This window comes from Phascolarctos cinereus, unplaced genomic scaffold, assembly GCF_003287225.1.
Source record: "Phascolarctos cinereus isolate Bilbo 61053 unplaced genomic scaffold, phaCin_HiC Scaffold_3;HRSCAF=262, whole genome shotgun sequence".
NCBI classification, from domain to species: Eukaryota; Metazoa; Chordata; class Mammalia; order Diprotodontia; family Phascolarctidae; genus Phascolarctos; species Phascolarctos cinereus.
Window position 1 is genome coordinate 87,596,312 of NW_027555736.1, and position 21,589 is coordinate 87,617,900.

Below are 21,589 nucleotides of genomic sequence, written 5' to 3' on the forward strand. Positions count from 1 at the left end.
AAAACTGCATACCCTTTGACTTGGCAATAACTCTACTAGGTCTATATCCCAAAGTGATTTTTTAAAAAAATAGAAAGGACCTATTTTTCAACAATATTTAATAGCAGTTCTTTTTGTGGTAGCAAATAACTGGAAATCAAGGGATGCCCATTAATTGGGAAATGGATGAACAAGCTGTGTTATACAAGTGTGATGGAATACTATTGTGCTATAAGAAATGACAAGCAGGATATTTTCAGAAAAACCTGGGAAGACTTATATGAACTGAGGGAAAGTAAAATGAGCAGAACCAGGAGAACGTTCTACACAATAACAACAGCATTGTAAGAATGATCAACTGTGAAAGACTTAGCTACTCTGATCAAGACAATGATCCAAGACAAATCCAAAGGATCCGTGATGAAAAATGCTATCCACCTCCAGAGAGAGAATTGAGGAACTACAGATTGACTACAGATTGAAGAATCTTTTCTAAATTTTCTTTATTATTCTTGTTTTATTTTTGTGTCTTTTTGTGTATATATGTTTTTTTTTAACATGACTAATATGGAAATGGGTAATGGATACAGCACTGGGCTTGGAATCAGGAAAACTCGTTTTCTTGAGTTCAAATCCTGCCTCAGACATTTATTAGCCTGTGTGACCCTGGACAAGTCACTTAACCCTTTTTGCTTCAGTTTCTTATCTGTAAAATGATCTGGAGATGGAAATGGCAAACCACTCCAGTATCTTTACCAAAAAAAAACCAAATGGGGTCACAATGAGAAAGACGTGATTAAAAAATGACTTAACAGTTACAACAATGTAGAGATATGTTTTGTATAACTTCACGTGTATAATTGATATTAAATTGCTTGCCTTCTCAAGAAGGAGGTAGGGGTGAGAGAGGGAGAGAATGTGGGAGTTCAACATTTTTTTCAAAAATGATTGTTAAAAAATTTACATGTAATTGAGACATATTTAATGAAGTAAATAAAATATATTTTTTAAAAAAGAAATAATTGGGCCACTCAAGTAAAATTTTCAGGAATAGACAGTTTCCCCTTATGTTTTGCAAGTAAACTGATCTCCCTGGTTGAGGGTTTTGGAAGGAAATGAAGGAAGAGGATTCTTCTCTTAGAGAAGCCCCCACATATACTAGACATACCCTGTTAAGAGCAGGAGCTGCTTGGTCAGTATTTACCAATATGGTCTCAGCATGTATAGCTTGCCATACAATAAGAATATGATCAGCTAATCTGTTGAAATATATTACAACCTTTCACTTATTTCAAGGGGAAAAAAATAAAAACAACAGCAGTTTTGGTTCCAGGGCAAATTGCTCTTTGATTCTCAGTAGAACTAGATAGCAAAGAGCAGCCCTTAGATAGCCAGTATAGTACAATGGAGAGGATGTTGAACTAGCAGTCAGAACACCTGTGTTTAAGTCCTTGTTTTAGGCAAGACCGCCTCATCTCTAGGCCTCAGTTTCCTTTTCTTTAAAATGAAGGCATCAGATAGAATGATCTCTAAGATCTATTTCCAGCTTTAATGGCCCATGAGGCTTTCTTTAAACATAGTTAAGAAGCAGGCAGCCCATTGAGAGCTCATCTAGCCCAACCCCACACTGCTTCACTAATGTGTGTGTGTGTGTGTGTGTGTGTGTGTGTGTGTGTGTATGTATGTATGCTTCATCCATTCTTAACTCTGAGAAAAAGTTTTCTGTATAATGCCAAATAATTACTGCCATTCTATCAAGCTGGGAGGAGGAAAAAAAGGAGACTGAAGAAAATTCAATAACCTAAAACTCGTAATCTATGGAGATTAGGGCAGTTCTCTTTTTTGAGGCCTCGGATTGTGGCGTCAAGGAGGCCGCTTACCTGGGAGTCAGAAAACCAGGGTTCGGGGCTTATCTCCCCTGCCACTCGGGTACCCAACATTAAGCAAGCCATATCACATCTTGTTCTTGCTGTGCAGTCGTTTTCAGTCATGTCTGCCTCTTTGTAACCCCATTTTGGGTTTTCTTGGCACAGAAACTGAAGTAGTTTGCCATTTCCTTTTGCAGTTCATTTTACAGGTGAGGAAATTGAGGCACACAGAGTTAAGTGACTAGCCCAGGGTCATACAGCTAGTAAGCGTCTGAGACTGGAAGATGAGTCTTCCTAATTTCAAGCCCAGCACTCTGTCCTCTATGCCACCTAGCTGCCTTATATCACCTCTTAGGGCCTCAGTTTCTGTACCTGTATCATGAAAGTATTAGAATAGATATGTGGTACCATTCTTTCTCCTCTAAAATGCTTTAATTCTGAGAATGAAAAATGTTCATAAGGGTGTCATAGAACATAAATGTAGAGCTAGAAGGGATGTTAAAAACTGTCTAGCCCAAGCCTTTCATTTTACAGGTGAGAGACTTAGGCCTGGGGAGCCTGAATCACTTGGGCCCAAGGATACACAAGGAGTAGATGACAGAGCCAGGATTCAAACCTAGGTCTCAAGGCTTCAAATCCAGTGGACTTTCTACTTGAACTGTTCTGTCAATGTATATCATAAAGATTTTACTCATAAAGAAAATGGTTGTCATATGTTGTTACTAGGCTCAAATAGTACATGCCACATTGTAAAGTGATAGGTTTAAAAAATTTTCCCATCCCATGCAATTTGTAAACAAAGTTGGTTTTGAATATTAGACCTGTTCTGGTGGTTATTTATGTTACTTCAGGAGATGCCTAGACATGATACTATTTGGAAATATATATAAAAGTAGAGATCCACTCTGGGCTTTTCACCCAAGGGCTAGCTCTTTTCGTTAGTTTGGAAATCCATCTCTGGCAATCACAAGTCATATAATTGTAGCAATTATTTTATATAGTCATAGAATTTACTTGTTCTAAAGCTGAAGAACTGAGGAAATTGAGGGGATTAGAACAGCAAGTGGTTAATTGCGGGAATTGAGTGAACCACACTGACTCCATCTTGTGACTCCATTCTGGAGCTAGCTCAGTTCCCTTTCTATTCAATTACAGGTCTAGTCCAATTTCTGCCTTGTCAGAAAAATGTATTCAACTATGGGAATTGTGAGAAAACCTTATTGCATTGTTTGAACCTAGCCCTGCATGGCTGGGAAAATGGACCACCTCTACCTGTTGCTTAGAGACCCTTAACTAAGGACCTGGGTTACGCTGACCAGAAACCGAGTCAGAAACAAAGACTGATGCAAGGAGTTTCTCACAAATATATCTCAACCAGCCCATATGTCTTATTCAAAAACTGGCCTCATGCTGGTCAATCAATTACTGTTTTCACATTCCTTTTGATTGTATAAAGACACTTGGGGAAAGTGGGACATCTTTTTCCCTCTAATTTCGGGGAGTTACACCTGTTTGCTCACTCCTTCCCAACTTGCAAAATATCTAATCTTTTCTACAATTATAAATCAGAAATTTTGTATCCTGGTCAATTGTTTTCTTTTAATTAATTGGTCTTATTTGATTGCTTTTAATGTATGGAAGTCTATCTCCCTGCTGTGTTTGGGGTCCCCTGCCAAAGCTGAGGAAGGCAACTGGTCCCAATTTGTTAGGCAACTGGCATTCATTGCTAAATAGAGCGATATGCTCAGAAGTTCAAATCTTTGTTTGCACAGTCATTTCATCTTTCACCTGCCACAGAACAAAGGACAAAGCTTAAAATAGGCGGCTAATATTTAGACACACTTCAGATTTAAGTTGTGGTAAAATGTCCCCACTCTTAACTACGAATGAGTAGAAAACCCCTGAGATTTCTGTGTTAAAACATGCGGAGTCTTCAGTATTTTAAGATACTGTAAATGAGAGTCTCTAAGGAGTTCCTTAGGCAAGATGAAATCAATTTTAACATGCAAATATTTTAACTACTCACATCAATATACTGATGACAAAATGCTTTACATACATTTTCTTATTTCTCCCTTAGAAGTAGGTCACACAAAAATCATTATTCCCTTTTTATAGCTGAGAAAACTAAAGTTCATAGAGCTTATTTGACCTGCCTAGGGTCACAGAGATGGTCAGTAGCAAAGCTAAGGTAAATCAGATGTCTTCTGATGCCAAACCCGATGGCGTCTTCCTCCAGACCAAGCTGCTTCTAGATATGATTTCTGAATACCTTGATAAAAATGATGTAACATGATAACCACACTATGGGGCAAAGAGAAGATCCTTGGTTGGTATAGGAAGGAGAATTATAACAGATAAGAGTGGAGCCATGCTTTATAAAGGAGGGGGAAAGGAAAGGGAAAGGGAGGGTGGGGGAGGCAAGTGAAAACTGGGAAGAGCTTGCTTTAGAATATGCAGGAGGTTTAACTAGAGTAAGAATGAGGAACATCCCCTAGAGGAAGAGCTTGTGCCAGATTCCAGCCAATGAGAAGACAGAATTCCTACATGTAACCAAACAGGACAGCAGGAGGGGGCTACAGTCACAGTAGTTTCTACATAAGAAGGTGTTATTTGGGACTAAAACAGGGGAGGCCATTTTTGTTCTTGAGACCAAAAGGGACTGGAGAGTCCTAAGAATTTTTCGATGCACTAGGGGGTAGAAGTAGGGTTCTTTAGCTGGAACTGTAACTCCATATGTCCCTGTCTTAGAGGAAAAAACTAAAGAACAGTGATGATCAGGAGCACCTGGAAAGGATTACTGTTGCTTTAAGCCAGTGCCAGAAGAACCGAATAATATTAGACTGTATTTGTGACATACCTTAACTGTATTTATTTATGCCCTGAAATACCCTGTCACAGTAATAAAATGTTGTACAACTGAAGTGCCTGCTGGACTATAGTAGACAGGTTAAGAAAAAGGACTGCCATGATTGAAGAGAGTAAAGGGCAATTAGTGTCCATGGGCAGGGCGCACTGATTTTGACCAAAAAAATCTTTGACAGAAAAATTAATTACTTTTCTCTTTGGCTTTAAGAGTGAAGAGGTAACTCTATTAATACATAGATAAAACAGGAAACCCAGATGAAGTAAAGGTGACAGGCCTCACGAATATAGGAAAATTTTGGCTGTAGGTAGCCATCATTTGTCTTAGGTGGCATCTATACTACACAAAGTGGTTTCTCATTCCTGTTTTGTCTTACCAATAACGGGACAAGAGTTGATTTGGGAGGCCCTGATCCACCTGATAGGCTCCCCAATCTAACTGATGATAGTGTTGTCCTTCGGACCACCTATGGAGGACAGAAGATAGGCATGCACACTGGCACCTTGTTAATAGAACACATGGAACTCATTTGACTACTCTCCAGTGAATGGAGCTTATTCTAAGATGATCAGTAACTGAGTTGGATGGATTGATTCTTGTTGGAGAATTCTATCTTCCCTTCATGGATAGAAAGCTGATGACCTTCTCTCTCTCTCTTCTAGACTCCATCTTTACTTTTCCTTAATACCTTTCTTTCTGGGGATGTGATAAGAGATGAAAGAGATTGCTCATCCTTCCCCCGCATCATGGCAACTTGTGTGGGAGAAGCACATGGCTGAGCCACATGGGCTTGTTTAGATGGCTTGACGGTGAGTTAATAGACTTTCAGGTCTTGGCCTCCTTCTGTCTTTTTGTTTGTTTTTCTAAACACATGTTAGAAACCAGAGTTCCTGAAAATATGCTTTCTTTATCCAAGATCATGCAGAAGCTAAAGCATTGTTAGAGGCCTTCAAGAAGGAAATTAGCTAATTCAAGCATTACTATACCCATTTTATAGATGCTGTAACTGAGGTTCTGAACAGTTAAGTGATAGGACCAAGTAAGTGACCAAGGCAGATCTCAAATTCATGTTTTCTCTAAGTCCAGTGTTTTGTTTTTTCACTTACATGTCTTTCTATCCTATGTTCTGATGTTTACTTATGGAATGTTTGGTCTCACTAGATAACTCTCGCTAATTCTTTATCAAATTTCCTGGGAAAGTCTGACATGCCCTGCCCTGTGCCCTCACCAAAACTGGGTTAACAGACTCCATAACCTGATACTTGGGCTCCCTGGCTATTATTTACATGTTATATTTGCTTAGTGCTTTAGCTCCACTTGGGGCACAAGGCTGTGATTGTGATTTCTGGGGCAATAGTCACTTACTTTTTATACTTCCTTCCACAAATATTCTGCTTCATTCCTGGAGATTTGGTCAATTTACCTGTGCATCCAGAAGAAAGGTCCTTCCTGAATCAAGTGCTCTTCATGCCACAGGCATAACAGACTCTCTCCAACTGAAAGGGTTTGGCATCCCACTCTTAGGTAAGCCTTTGGTGGATTCAAGAAACTGTGGGTGTGGAAATGGATGCTGTGACTCCCTGTTAACTTGGAGAGGGATCATTGGGTTACTCCACTTCCTGGAATCACAGCTATGTTCTTTGGGGCCACCACTACAATTCTTGGTATCACATGTCCTCAGACTCCTAAAAGAAGAAACTTACTGCATATGACTTGAGATCCCTCCAATTCCTTGTAAGGAAAATCCCCGGTGGCTCCCAGTAATCTGGGCAGAATGGCAAATTTACCTACTTTCCTTTTTTAAGAGTTGTAGCAAAATAATGCCAAGAGAGCACTTTGGAGAAAAGACAAAAGAAGTACTAATTCATCTCAGGTCTACAACAATTGTATCTTAATTGTCAGCAGCTAATAAACATTTATTAAGTGTTGCTATGTGCCTGGCATTGTGCTAAGCATTGGAAATATAAATATTCTTTAAAAAGACATTCCCTGCCCCCAAGGAGCTCACAATCTAATGAGGGAAGATAACACATAAAAGAAAGCTGAAAGGCAGAAAAGGGGGAGAAGGAAGTATCTGGCATGGGGGAATAGTAGAAAAGCCGAAGCCCAAAATGAGTGCAGTTGGCTGAGAAATGAGGGCATGTCAGTTCTGTTCCCCCCTCCTTAAATGGGGGAATGCATGGCTCTGTTACCCTCCAATCAGAGGAACTGAGGGTATTGAGGGTAAGTACTTTAAGGTCCAAGGAGTGTGCACCACAGCTGTTTTTTTTTCATTCTTCACTGGATCCTTTCACTTGTGATGTGCTCTAAGAACATAAAAGACCCAGATTCCTTTGGGTGGCCTGTCCACTCCTCATCAGAATTTCATATGACACTGTAAGCATATCTAACAGGATACAACCTTCCAGACCCAGAGTCCAGGGAGAGAGCTACATTCCCCCAGCGGGGGCATTACTGGTTGTTATAATTACTCAGCCTTCAGCTCTATTCACTTACATTGCTATAGTTATGGCATACAGTGTTCTCCTGGTTTTAACTTAACTCTCTATTAGTTCATACAAGTCTGTCCAGATTTCTTAGAATCCCTCATGTATAATTTTGTATACTTCATTCTGGTCCCATTTTACTTGTACACCAATTTATTCAATCCAATTGATAAGTACTCACTTTGGTACTTTAGGAGAGTTCTGATTTCTCTAACTGATAAACCCTATCAGAAATCACTACCTGACACCTGGTACTACTTCCCAAAGCTGCTATCAGCTCCACAAAATTAAACAAACTTATTGAAAAATCAAATGAAAAAAAAAACTAGCCCTCCCAATCCCTATCCCCATTAAAACCTAAGAATACATATATCCTCCAGTGAGGAACTATCTGCCAAACAGAAGTCATTTACAGTCTCACATAAGCAAAGTTCTCTCCCAGCTTCTCCCAAAAGGTGTGGCCGGGTGGTTCCTGAATTTCCCCATTGGCTTCTCGGGTAGTTGTAGTGGTACATCAATGTTAGTGGGTAGTGTCAGACATTGCTTTTGGGCAAGGCCAAAACCATCTCCTTTCTGTCTTCAAACTCAGAATCAGACCCTTTCTAGCTATGTGACAAGTCACTGCACAAATTGCTTAATTGCCCTCTGCCTCAGTTTCCTCATCTGTAAAGTGGGAGTAATGAAAAGCTCTTGCCTCCTAGTTTTATTGTGAGGGTAAAATGAGATAATATTTGTAAAACATTTTGCATACCTTAAAGAGTTATATAAAAACTATAATTATTTTTACATGCAACATTCATGCCCACAAAAGGAAGGACTCCCAGAATTTTCCCTGTCAAGCAATCTTTCCTGCATTGCTGCTCTATTGATATAGTCCCAGATAAGTGACTTGTTCTCAAAGATACAATTCCCCTTGGCACCACTACTGCTGTAGTAAGCAGGACTCTGATTCTCTCCAATTCAAGAGATTCCCTGTCACCAGTTCCAGATTCTGATACAATGACTAGAAAATGTAATGTCTTTTTTTTTTCTTTCTGTCACCTGGGAGGGGTATTCCTTACTTAACAGAGCACTCTTTACAGTTCAGGAGGTAAGAAAGCAACCCAATTTCTTCTTAATGCTCTTTCAAGTGCTGGTAAGTTAATTTTATATGTAATTTAACTATTGGTACTCTAAATATGGGAGCTTCGTCCAATGACCAAAAAATATTCATATTACTAAAGGAAAGAAGCCATGTCAATGTTGTCATACTCACAATAAATGAAACCAAAAGGCATAAGAAAATTGAAGCTCAGTGGAAGGATGGCTTGAAAGTTCCCAGAAGCAAATAAAGGAGTTGGTGAAATTGGTTTTATCATTTGCTCAAAGATAATAAAAAATGCCATTTCATGAGACACCTGGTCTTCTCACCTTGTAATATTTATGATAAGTATAAACAAAATGACTTCCTTGAAGATAACTGCTGCTTATATTCCAACATCTGTTGCAGAGGTTAGAGAATAAAAGAATTCGACACGACTCTTAAAACCAAGCCAACATATACTTTATTATTCATTGACTTCAGTGCAAAGGTGGGTACAGGACAGAATAGCAAATTTTTTTCCTAGCAAATATGTCTACCTTTAGAAATATGTATCACACATATTCTTCAAGAAGAGAGACAGAAGGCAGTGAGCACGGTGAGCGATGGACAATCTTATTTTTAAAAGATGAAATTGGCCAGATGTGGTGGTGTACGTGTATAATCTCTGATACTGGGGAGACAAGCTGGTAGATCACTTGAGTTCAGGAGTTTGAGCTGCATTAGGGCTTAAGCTGATACGTTATCTACATTAAGTGTAGCACCACTATGGTGAGTCCCTAGGACTGGGAGGAGGAAGTAAAAAGGAAAGAAAGAAGGAGGAAGGAAGGAAGGAAGGAAGGAAGGAAGGAAGGAAGGAAGGAAGGAAGGAAGGAAGGAAGGAAGGAAGGAAGGAAGGAAGGAAGGAGGAAGGAAGGAAGGAAGGAAGGAAGGAAGGAAGGAAGGAAGGAAGGAAGGAAGGAAGGAAGGAAACTGACCAATTTTAATAGACGGAAAATGACTGGTTACTGATGTTGGAATCATTTCAAAATCAGCTGTCTCTGTCAGTCAGATAATTGGCAGCTAGAGCAAAGATCAATGTCAATACCAAATTAGAAGAATACAAATATGAATACACTGCATATAATTACTCCAATCTGACTTATTAAAAATTTTATCTGCCCAAATGGGGTAGTGCCTCAAAAAGCACAAAATGACTGATCTCTTTGCCACCAAATGATCAATATCCTTGCCCCCCGGGGGACTGGATGCAGCAGCTAATAGCATTACCAGTTTATAGTCCAAACTCTGTTGTTGTTGTTGTTGTTGTTCATTATTCATTTTCAAAGAGGACCAGTGACATCATGGGTGATGTCTTGACTCGTGTGTGAAACAGATTTAAGGGAGGCAGAGCTGCAAAAAATCATCAACCTTACTCTCCCTTCATGAGTCATCAAAGTCCAGTAGCAGGACAAAAGTAAGGACAACTGTCAATAGCCCAGGATGCCATGGATGACCTTGGCATCTTTGGTGTCTCACCAAGCAGTAAGTGCTCCACAGTGCCTGCTTCAGCTGTCTTGTAGGCCATTGAAGCAGATTGCTCTCATCTGCCCATTACAGTGGCGGATGGGGAAGGAAAAAGTCTTCACGTGATTGGGATAGATACCTTCCCAACTCATCAATGGGTCTGAGGTAAGAGGATTGCGGAAGATTACAAGCAGACGAGAAGAAAGGTGAAAAAAGCTTGGCCCAACTAAACCAAAAGCAATCAGAGGTAAAACTAGTTGAGGAGACAACAAATAGGAAAAGAAGCAGAGTTGTCAGACTCTTTATAACATGTGATTTTCATTTTCCAGCAGAAGTGCTGCTCTGGGAATCTCCCATCTCATTACCTGATAAGCATGTCATGGAACCCAAGACAGCAAACTCAGGAATAGTGGCCGGGCCATTTATAAATCCCAGTGGTCTTTCAAGATCTTTTGGGGATCTTCTTTTGTTGTTTGTTGTTCAGTTGTGTCTAAGTCTTTGTGACCCCAGTTAGGGTTTTCTTGGCAAAGATATTGGAGTGGCTTGCCATTTCCTCCTCTAGCTCATTTTATAGAAGAGGATGCTGAGGAAAACAGGGTGAAGTCACTTGCCCGAGGTCACACACTAGTAAGTATCTGAGGCTAGATTTGGACTTATGAAGATGAGTTTCTCTGACTTCAGCCCTGGCACTCTACCCACTGTACCATCTAGTTGCCCCCGAGGAAGAGTTAGATGCCAAAAGAGTTGGGATAAAACCACAGTTTGTAATATTCAGTATTCCAACAGATCTATGAAGTCATCAAAGTGGCTATGCCATCTAAAGGAGCAGATCATAACCACAACTCATCTACACCTCATCTTGTGAGATTTTTGTCCATTCTTCCCTAAAAAGTCTTTCCTAGTACATTTATCCAATGTTCTGGGTTCCCTCCTCTTGTTCCCTTGACATCACCCGAGTATCAGTGGAGCACATAGACTATCCATCTTTTTCCCCAGTTCTCACTATATCACTGATCCATCTCTTTCTTTGGTTATACATCTCTTTGCTGTCTTTTATACTGCTTCATGCACCCAATTCATTATTTGTCATGTGCTGTAGCTGATTTATGCCCTACGTATGTCTCTCCATTTCTCTGTGAGTCATGCACAATTTTGTTTCCTTGGAAATTGGGATATTCCATGATTTATAGCCATATGCCATCGTAAGAAGACTATTGGTATTAAAAAGATGGGATTCTGATTCAGAAAAATATTTGGGGTCTAAACTGGTGAAATCACTGGGCAATTTCCCAAATGCAGTATAGCCCATTCTTGTCTTCCTAACAAGTTCTGGTCCCAATTCATGGTTCCTCTATATGTGTGTGTGTGTGTGTATGTGTGTGTGTGTGTGTGTGTGTGTGTATACATTTATATATTAATATGTACATATACATGTGTGTATGTGTATGTATGTATATGTGTGTGTATGTATAATACACATGTACAGGGGCAGCTAGGTGGGTTAATGGATAGAGTGCCAGGCCTGAACATAGGAAGACTCATCTTCCTGAGTTCAAATCTGGCTTCAGACACTTACTAGCTACATGACCCTGGGCAAGTCACTTAACCCTATTTGCCTCAGTTTCCTCATCTGTAAAATGAGCTACAGAAGGAAATTGTAAATCACTCCAATATATTGCTAAGAAAATCCCAAATGGGTTCATGAAGAGTTGTACGCAACTGAAAACAAGTCAACAACAAAAATACATATGTATATACATATATTTATGTATGGGTACTGATGAACTCACTCTATGGGTTATTCATCTAATTGTAGATAGTGGGCAATAGGCCTTCTTCGTCATGTTGCTGTTGTTATTATTGTTTTTCCTGGGTAGATAGAATCAACTCTTTTGAGTGATTTCAAATGTCATTTTGGATGCTCTGTGATGTTTTCGGGCTTGATGTGATCATTCAATGTCATTTACGAACAGCATCATCTGGAGGATCATTGAAATGGAATCCTGGCATTTGGACTTCTTCCAGATGATATTCTTGACAGTGGTAAAGATTTTTGGTGATTATTTGTCTCCTTTTCTTATGCCTTACTTGTTATTCATAACCACAGGATCATAAGGCAGTTATCTTTGCTGTTGTATATATAGAGGAATCTTGTATGCTTCTAATATATATGAGAAACACCTTGTTAGAAGAGAAACTTTGAGACAACTTTAAAAAAATTACCTTCTTGCTTTTTACATCCTTCACTCTTCCTAACATAACCTCTTTTAGAGAGCTATCTCTTATAACAAGATTCAAAAACATGAGCAGTTCCACGAAACTGACCAACATGCTGAAAAAGTCTGATATTGGGGGCAGCTAGGTGGCACGGTGGATAGAGCACCGGCCCTGGATTCAGGATGACCTGAGTTCAAATCCGACCTCAAACACGTAACACTTATTAGCTGTGTTACCCTGAGCAGGTCACTCAACCCCATTGCCTATCCAAAAAAGAAAAAAAAAAGAGAAGTCTGATATTATATGTAGTGTTCCACACCTGTAACTCAACAAAAGCTTTTTGTAGTCAACAATAACCAATCATCATCATCATCATTTTGTATTCTCTCCAGTTTTCAGTCACTTGTGTGACTATGAAGATAAGGCCTGATGTAATGATCATTTGGAAGAATCTGTTTGCTCCATTTGAATATTTTCACCAATGTTTCTCTCAATATATTTATAGATTATTCTTACATGGATTTTCTAGAAACAGGAAAGTAAGGCATATTAGCTGTAATTAATGACATTTTTTTCAGTCACCTCACTTGGGAAATAATATGATCCATGATTTTTCCAAGTATTTGCCATCCTTCCTTCTTTTAGATTTCTTGGAAATCAATCTCTCAATAACTTCAAAATTATTTACCTTCGGTATGTATCTCCTCTCCAGTCCTTCTTACTCTCCTTTCTTTGGTATCATTTCTATTTATTCATGCGTAATATGTGAGAAATTGTGATGTTAAATTTCAAATGTGGTAGTTTTGTTATCATTGATACTTAAAAGAGTTTGTTATTTTAAAAAGCTTTCCATTTTTCATGTTTCATCTTTACATGTTTGGGATGATGTGTCTTAAAAGGACTCTCTTGCCAAACTTTCTATCAACCCATTTTTTTCCTTTTTAATGTTTCTTATTGTTTTATGAGGTAACATTGCTTGTGGTTTTTTAACCTCCTCCACAACATTTGACAAATGAATATATGTTGAAAATTGCTATTTCCCTTGGATGCTATATTGATCCTCTTGGCAAAGAGATCAAGGTTTTCTGGCTAAGGCAGTTTCTTAGGCTCATTTTGGTCTTCTTTTGGAGCAATGGATTTCCATTTGTTTAAATACTTTAGGAAATGGTGGTAATCTGTGTCAATACCTATTCCTTTATCTATTTCAAATTTTTGGCATCTTGGTTTAATAGATCAAGCAGAATTTGTTCTGATTACATGCCATACCAATTCACTATTATTCTTTCTTCTAATTTGATGTTAATTTTGATATTTGTTTTTCACAAGTCAGTGACCTGACTTGTAAAATAATACTAGTAATTAGTAAAATAATTAGTAAATAATACTAGTAATTAGTAAAATATACTAATACAGGATGACCTGACTGTATATATATTAATACAGAAATGATTCCAAAATCAGCAATCATTTTTTATATATTAAGATATAGTCAGTTTAACTTGCTTTGATATTGCTAAGTATTTATCATATTCAATGACCACTTATTCTATTCTTGAAGAAAATATTCATGATATAAATTTGAGACATTTGTTTCTTGATCCTGAGCAATGTTTTACATTTTTTAGCTGCTGTTGCCCTTCCCTATGCCAGTGAGTACTTCACAAGATTCCTCTAACTCTTTAGCCTCTTCAACTGCTGTTGGTATGGCCAGCAAGAGTGTGCTGATAAATGTTTAACAACCGGGGAGTTGGGGGGAAGCAGGGGAAAATATACACATGACACAGTTTTAAGTTTCATCTGCATTACAAACATTTTCTCCTTCATTTTTTTTCAGTCTTCTAGACAATACAAAAACAATGAATCAAGGCCTGATTTGTAGCATTTGCCAATTTCTGAGGTATTAGTGTTCACATTGAAAATTTCACAGTCAGCTCTTATGAGGCAGTACAAACTGGCTCCATCACATCCCTATCCATTGGCTTTACTTATCTTCATGGTGGTCTTCTTACTTATACTCATCAACCAGACATAAGCATTCACTAAGTACCTACCATGTACCAGATAGGTTCTGGGGAAACAAACACACAAAAAATGAAACAATTCTTGCCCTCAAGGAACTTAAATTACCTCCCATGAAATATATTTTCTTGCTGCCTTTGGATGAACAATAAAACCAACAATTTATTTGCCACTCCCTATATGACTGAGAGTCTTCCTCCCCATTTAGCTACAACTTCCTTATAGCTTCATTTATAGCAATAACACCAGTATTAGTATGGCTCAGTTCCTCTAGTATAGGGGATCTTAATCCTATTTGTGTCATGGATCTCTTGGGCACTCTGGCAAAGCTCTCCCAGAGTAATGCTTTTAAATGACTAAAATAAAATTTATAATATTATAAGGGAAACCAATTATATTAAAATATAGCAACAATTTTTTTTTTAAGTTCACGGACCTGAAGTTAAGAACCTTAGTTTTAGTAGTATATCAATTCAATCACTAGAGATTTAAAATATCAGTTGTTTGTATTTAAAGTATCAATTGTTAAGTTAATGTTTATAGATGGTCTAAAAAATTCTTAGCAACCTCTCCTTTCCCACCAGTCTGCTATCATCATTTCTGAAGCAGACTGACCTCCATTTTGAGTTTTCCTTTGCTTAATGGGTGACCATGACTATAGAGCTGATCACCAAGGGACCAGAATTCAAGGGATGACTCTCCCTTATTCTTAGTGAGGATGGTCCTAGATAAGTAGATGCTTTCTGACACCATGACTGCATTTGAGGCCTTTCCAGCACAGTAGAACCTATAAGAGCTTTCATTTCACTGTCATAGTTTTTGAGAACTCAGGGTTCTTTCAATATCACAATGAGGCACAAAAGTAAAACTTTTGTGGAGGATAATATTGCTACCATAAAAAAGGCAGTCAAAACAGCATCGGTAACCACTGGCCCTGCGCTTACTTTCTTGTCTCTGTAAAATCTTGACGAGTGGTATCTACATATTTATTGAGTTTATCTTCGATGAAATGTGAGAAGGGAAGAGTTCACACATTATTTTCTACATCAGGATCTGTCTCCACAGTCACATAATCGAATGAAAGATGTTGAGACTCCAACATACCACCATGTTTATTGTTGCTGATTTTGAAAAAGAAAATAAAAATAAAATTTGAATTGGTCAAGCCAAACACAGGTTTAAAGCTCTTCTCCACCATGGAGTCCCTCTTTAACATGCTAAGATCATACACAATTTTTGATAAAGGCATCCGGAGAGATGACTCTCATTAATAATATCAAGCAAGGTATAAAAGAGGATATATGTAGACTGGCCAACAGTGGTCATTCACAGAGCCCAAATGGAAGAGAGCATTCTTATAGCTTTACCTGGGATCTACAAACCTCCAAGAAGTCCAAGAATAAATTTCAAGGGGGACAATGAGCTCTGATGGTGAAAAATTATATCCTAATTTCACTATAATTTTGGTTTTCTTTGCAATCTTGTATATTTTGTTTCATAAATTTAAAAATATTATTTTGAGGAAGGGTTCATAGGCTTTAACAAACTACCAAAGGAATATATGACATTACAAAGGTAAAGAACTCCTGTAATAATAAAGCTTATATGTACCATTTATGAATGATATTTTGTATCAAGCCTCAGAATATCATAAAATTTACTTAATGAGATCTATGGCCCCTTAAAGTAAATTGGCCTAATCACCCACACAGAAAGAACAGAAAGGATAACAAAATGCCTAAATATCCCACCTATGATGCACAGTTGGTTGGGTACTCCAATGAGCTAGCACGTCAATAAACATATAGACTGTATCAGGAGCCAGAAGACCTGACTCTGATGCTAACATATCGTATTTTCTTGGGCATGTAATTTCAACTCCCTAGACTTCAGTTTCTTTATCTGTAAATGAAAGGACTGACCTGAGTGGTCTTTAAGATTCCTTCCAAGTGTAACATTCTATGTCCTTACATTTTGCATGCTAAGGCCTAGCATTCTAATAGTCTAAGCAGTCAAGGTTGTGAATGTTCACGGATGTATAAGTGAATGCTGCCTCTATGTAAAAAATATGTGTGTGTGTATGTATACATATATATAAATATAAATGAATATAAAGTGTATGTACATATGTATATATGTATATGTGAGTATACATATACACACATATACATATGTGCATATATATGTATATGTGTACATAAATATATATGTATACATACATATAGTAGTTGTGAGGATCAAATGAGATAATAAATTTGAAGTGTTTCACAAACCTGAAAGTACTGTATAAATGTTAGCTTTTTAATAAATGCTAAATATCCTACCATCTATATGAAAATTTGCCTAGGTGGCTAACAGTGCACAGAGGACCGAACCAGGAGTCAGGAAGACCTAAGTTCAAATGTGACCTCTGTCTGCCTCAGTTTTCTCATCGGTAAAATGAAGATAATAGTAGCAACCTGCCTTAGAGGATTATTGAGAGAATGAAATAAGATAACAAAAGCAGAGCACTTTGCAAGCCCTAAATCACTATAAATGATTTCTAGTATTATTACTATCAATTACATAAACTTAATAAATAAAATCCTTGCTTTCTCTATCCCCCAGCATCACTGAGAGTTATGAATAGTTGAATTCATGTGGGATTTGGTGTGAAGTGTCAAGTATTGCCTTAAACAAACCCCAGGCAGCTCACAAAAGGGATGCTTAAAAAAAAAAAACACAGCTGAAACTCAGCCTGGGCAGCAAGCCTGGGTCACTGTTGAATGAGGCCGTTCTGGTGTCGACGGCTGCCACACAAGTCCAGCTGCACCTAGATGCCACCCACAGTGATTATTTTTTTGTCTGGGATTTTCACTTTGATTGATGGATATGGAGCACAGAAGGTTTATATTTTAAAGGCAAGGGGAGGGAACAAGAAGGGAAAAGCAAAACGTTCAGATGCTGAGGGTTATGATAAAGATATAGTGATAGCAAGAGAGCTCAGCTATATTAAAGTGGAGAAGCAGGAAAATGAATGTGGAAAACTGAAGTCGTGGCTGCAGGACAAGGGGCCCTTGTTTAGAGACGCTATTTCCTGGACAGGCTGGTATTCTTGGTTGGAAAGGGGTGTTTGAGGTTTTATTGGAAGTCATAAAAAAACAGACCTGATTATGAAGTACTTTAAAATGAAAAGTGCTTTAGAAATGCTAAATAATAATAATGTTATTATTAAAAAAAAAAAGAGGTCTTGCTACTCAATGTATGACTAGCCTTGCAGGGGCCCTAAGTGACCCCTCTGGGAATCTGAATTTTGTCCTTATACAATTTCAGTGAAGAACTGGCCTGAAATCACCCTGTCAGCCTAATCCAAGGCTAGATAGCACTATATCTAGCACATAGTAAACATGTAAATGTTAGCTTTTATTATTGTCATTAGATAATCATAAGCAAACCAGTTTCTTTGAATCAATTAGGTCAATTCATTCCTATTCAGGATACTGAATGAGGTGGAACCCAGTGCTTAGCATAGTGCCTGGCACACAGTAGGTGCTTGGCAAATGTTCATTGACTATTAACTATTTACAGAATTATAGATTCAGAGACGGGAAAGAATTTAGGGGTCATCCAATCCAACTCCCTTCATTTTACAGAGGAGGAAACCAAGGTCCATGGGTAATATTTTTCTGCCTCTTCCATGAAATTTTCAATCTCACTCTCTTCTGGATTTCATAATCTAGTTTGTTTGTGACTTTCAGGACCTTTGGGTAGAAAGGGCTGGAGTCCCAAGGGACAGAAGCCTTGATTACCAACCAGAATAGGAAAGAATGCAGATACAACAAGCAGGGTCTCCTTTTTTTTGGATATTCTCTTTTAGTATTTCAATGAAATTAAATAAGCTTTTATTCAGGTCCTACTGTGTGTTTGTCATTGTGCAGGGGATATGAAGACAAAAAAAAAGCAGTCCCTGCCTTCAATAAACAGGGAAATAACATATATTTAAATAAGGAAATTAAAAATTACAAAGTGATGGGGTGGAGAGAGGGTAAAGATGAGGCGATTAATAAGTGTCCAGAGAGGTCTTATATAGTAAGTGTCACTTGAAATGAGCTTTGAAGGGAATTATGGGTTCCAAGAGACAAAGTAAGGAAGAAGAGTATCCCAGGCATAGGAGACTACTTGTGCGGAAGGATAATTTGGAAATGGAATGATTTACATGGGGAATATGAAGTGGGCTGGTTTGGCTGAAAGTATATGAGGGAGAATAATATAAAAACAGACTGGAAAGATAGATTGAAGCCAGATTCTAAAGGGCTTTAAATGCCAACCAGGAGTTTATATTTTATTGTTGAGGGGCTGGGAAGCCACTGAAATTTTTCAAGCAGGAGAATGATACAGTGAAACCTATACTGCAGGAATACCAAGATGGTAACTGTGTCAAGGATAGATGGGAGAGAGGACCAGTTAGGAGATTACTTAAATGGTCTAGGCAAAAGATGGTGAGGGAGGGCCTGCTCATTCTGCTCTCAACTTGCTACCCTCAAACTTACTGGTGGATTCATAATAGGAAGGAGAGGATGAAAGCAGTTACAGAAAGAGAGAGGTTAGAAACTGGGCCCAAGAAAGAAGAGGAAGAGATGTGGTCAGCAATCCTTTATACCCTCACCCTCCTTCTTTAAATATTCTGATACACGTTAGAGATGTCAGACTCAACTTGGAGGAATTAGTAACTCTAGATTCTTGGGTTTAAACTCCAGTAGTGCTACTCTATCCCTTCATTCTTTAGAGTTGCAGTAGATTAAAAACACATGGCGTTGATTTTCAGAATAGGCGTCTATTGCCCAAGTCTGTACATAGGGTATTATAAAGTTGACTTCTAGTAAACTGTTCTTGAGCTTTAACTAGGTCAGATTATTTAAACAAAAAGATGGCCACTCTTTTTGCCTGTGAATTTTCACTCCCAGCTAACATACCGTGTGATAGCTAACCATTCAACCCAAGGGAAATATACTGGATCAGTTCAGAAGAGACTTGAAATTCCCCAAAGTGACTAGAGCTGTGTGAAGGTCAAGTGCTATTTCTGTCATCCTTTCTCCTTTCCTCCTGGGTCTTCAGAGCACACCACTTGCTTTAAACCAATGTTTCCAGCCTGTCTTTCTATGGACATAGTTTCTTCTCTTTAACACTTTATAGGCTCATCTATCTAGTTCAACTATTAATGGGTAAATTGAGTAAATTGAAGCCCAAATAGGTTGAGTGAATTGCCCAAGGTCATAAAAGAAGTGTAAAAGAAACAGGATTTGAACTCAGGTCCTCTGGCTCCAAAGGCTTTCTATCATCTTGTGGTCTCTATATCAGTCTCTGTGGATTGACAACATGGTCTAGGATCATGCAGCTGCCCTGGGTTTTTTTCTGTCTATGGTCTGAGCTGCTCTGTTTTCATCTAACACTTGTGATCCTGGCCCTCTGTCTAGTTTCACAGCTCCCTCTTTCGTTCCTGATCCTATCTGTTCTGGCCAGGACTTTGTCTACTCTTAGAACGTGCCGATTTTATAGAGCTGCTGAGCAGCTAGGTGGGAGGTAGAGAAGTGCTCCCCACGGAATGGATTTTGCCAGCAGCAATGCCAGAGTTCTTAATACTGCTGCAAGCAGAACAGCAGGAGTGGAGAAATGCATTGTGTAAATCCTCCCTTGCTGTCTGCCAAGCTGGAAAGTATGGCTCGTGGAGCAGAGAAAGAAGGAGATGCCGGGACATTCACACTTTCTTGGTTTATCATGAAACCGGCTCCTAAGGGACCTACCATAATTCTATTGTAGGGCAAAGGAAGTGGATTGGCCAAATTCAAATTTCTCATGGGTCCATGGATTCAGGATCTAAACATCAGGAAGAACCAGTGGGATGGAGAACAACGTGGAGTTAGACTAAATGAAGAGAAAAACAATAATCATTATTTCAGTAAGACAAGACAGCAGAAGCGGCTTCTCCTAAGCAGAGCCAAGCTGGGGGTTGGCTATGGGGAGGGAGGTGGGTTAGAGGGGTTTTTTAAATGCCAGAGATTATATATTCTTTCACTCATTTGGGGACCACGCGCACACACACACACACACACACACACACACACACACACGCACACACACACATATTCTCTTTCTATTTGTGAAAGGTAACCTGGTGTCATGGATAGAGAAAGGTGGCCTGGAAGTTAGGAAGACCTGGATTCAAGTCTTGCCTTTTACATAGTAGTTGTGTGACCCTCTAAGACTATAAGTAGAGAGGACAGAGTGCTGGGCTTGAAATCAGGAAGACTAATCTTCCTGAGGTTAAATCCAGCCTCAGACACTTACTAACTGTGTGGCCTTGGGCAAGTCACTTAACCTTGTTTGCCTCAATTTTCTCATCTGTAAAATGAGCTGGAGAAGGAAATGGCAAAGCACTCCAGTATCTTTGCCAAGAAAACTCCAAATGGGGTCAGTCATGACTAATACAATAGAGCAACAACAACTGAGAGAGCAAGTGTCAATCTTCATCGGGAAAGGGAATTTCCTCATGGTGAAATTCCTGATACTAATGAAATCACAGGTCTGGTACTTCACCCAAGAGTTTCCAATAATAATATATTAGGTCCTGGTGGGGTTAGCGGATACAGGGGAAGTATGCAGTCTTACCATCCAAGAACTATGATTTAGTCAGTGAGAGGGGTCTGGTCCTTCTCCCCCCTCAAAAAAAAAATTCAATAGTAATGTGCTAGGTGCTGGGGGCTCCTTAATGAGTCTTAGGGGGAGCATGCAGTCCTTACCATCCAAGCACTAAAGATTTAGTCAATGAGAGAGCTCATGTACATAGATAATAAGACAAAGTAGCGCAGGATAAGTATCTTCTCAATAGTATAAATGACAAAGCGCATTTGGGCCATGAATGGGGGAGGGAAGCTCTTCTAAGTCAAGGGGTCAGGAAAGTTTTCATGGAGGATGAAGTGTTGTAGGCTTGGGCCTAGAAGGATATAGTCACAAATAGAACCCCATGAGCAAAGGGAGCTGAGGTATGGAAGAAGAGTCAAGGGTGCTTTGGGGGTACTGTGAATAAACAACTTTGGGAAAAGTTGAGAGAAAGAGGAAGGATTAGGTTGGAAAGGCAGGCTGCGGTCAGCTTGTTCACTATGTGACAACCCTTTTTTTTTAAGGGGAGGGGGGATTATAGACCCATGATTTCATCAGCTGAGGGAGCATATGGCAGATGGAAACTAGCCGCCCTTGCTTCAATCCACAGTCTTGGACAGTTGCCTGAGACGCTGAGAGGGTAAGTGGCTTTCCTATAGTCACCTAACTAGTATGTGTCAAAGGCAGGGCTTGAACTCCTGTTTCACTAATTCCAAGTTCAGTCCTCTCAGAAAGTTAAACTGTTTGAGTTTGGGGGAGGGACGAGATAGGGAGAAAATTTGGAACTCAAAAATCTTGTGGATGTGAATGTTGAAAACTAAAAATAAATAAATTAATGAATCTTTTATAAAAAAAAGATTGAAATATACCATGAACCAATAAAAAAAAAAGCTAAACTGTTTACAAGAAGTTTTCCTATCTGTCATTTCTA

General features: G+C 38.8%; 1 pseudogene; it reads left to right on the forward strand.

Annotated features, from left to right (window-relative positions):
* The first annotated feature begins 21,203 nt into the window (after positions 1–21,203).
* Positions 21,204–21,589, forward strand: part of LOC110209614 (eukaryotic translation initiation factor 3 subunit C pseudogene) — a 54,244-nt pseudogene continuing 53,858 nt past the window's right edge.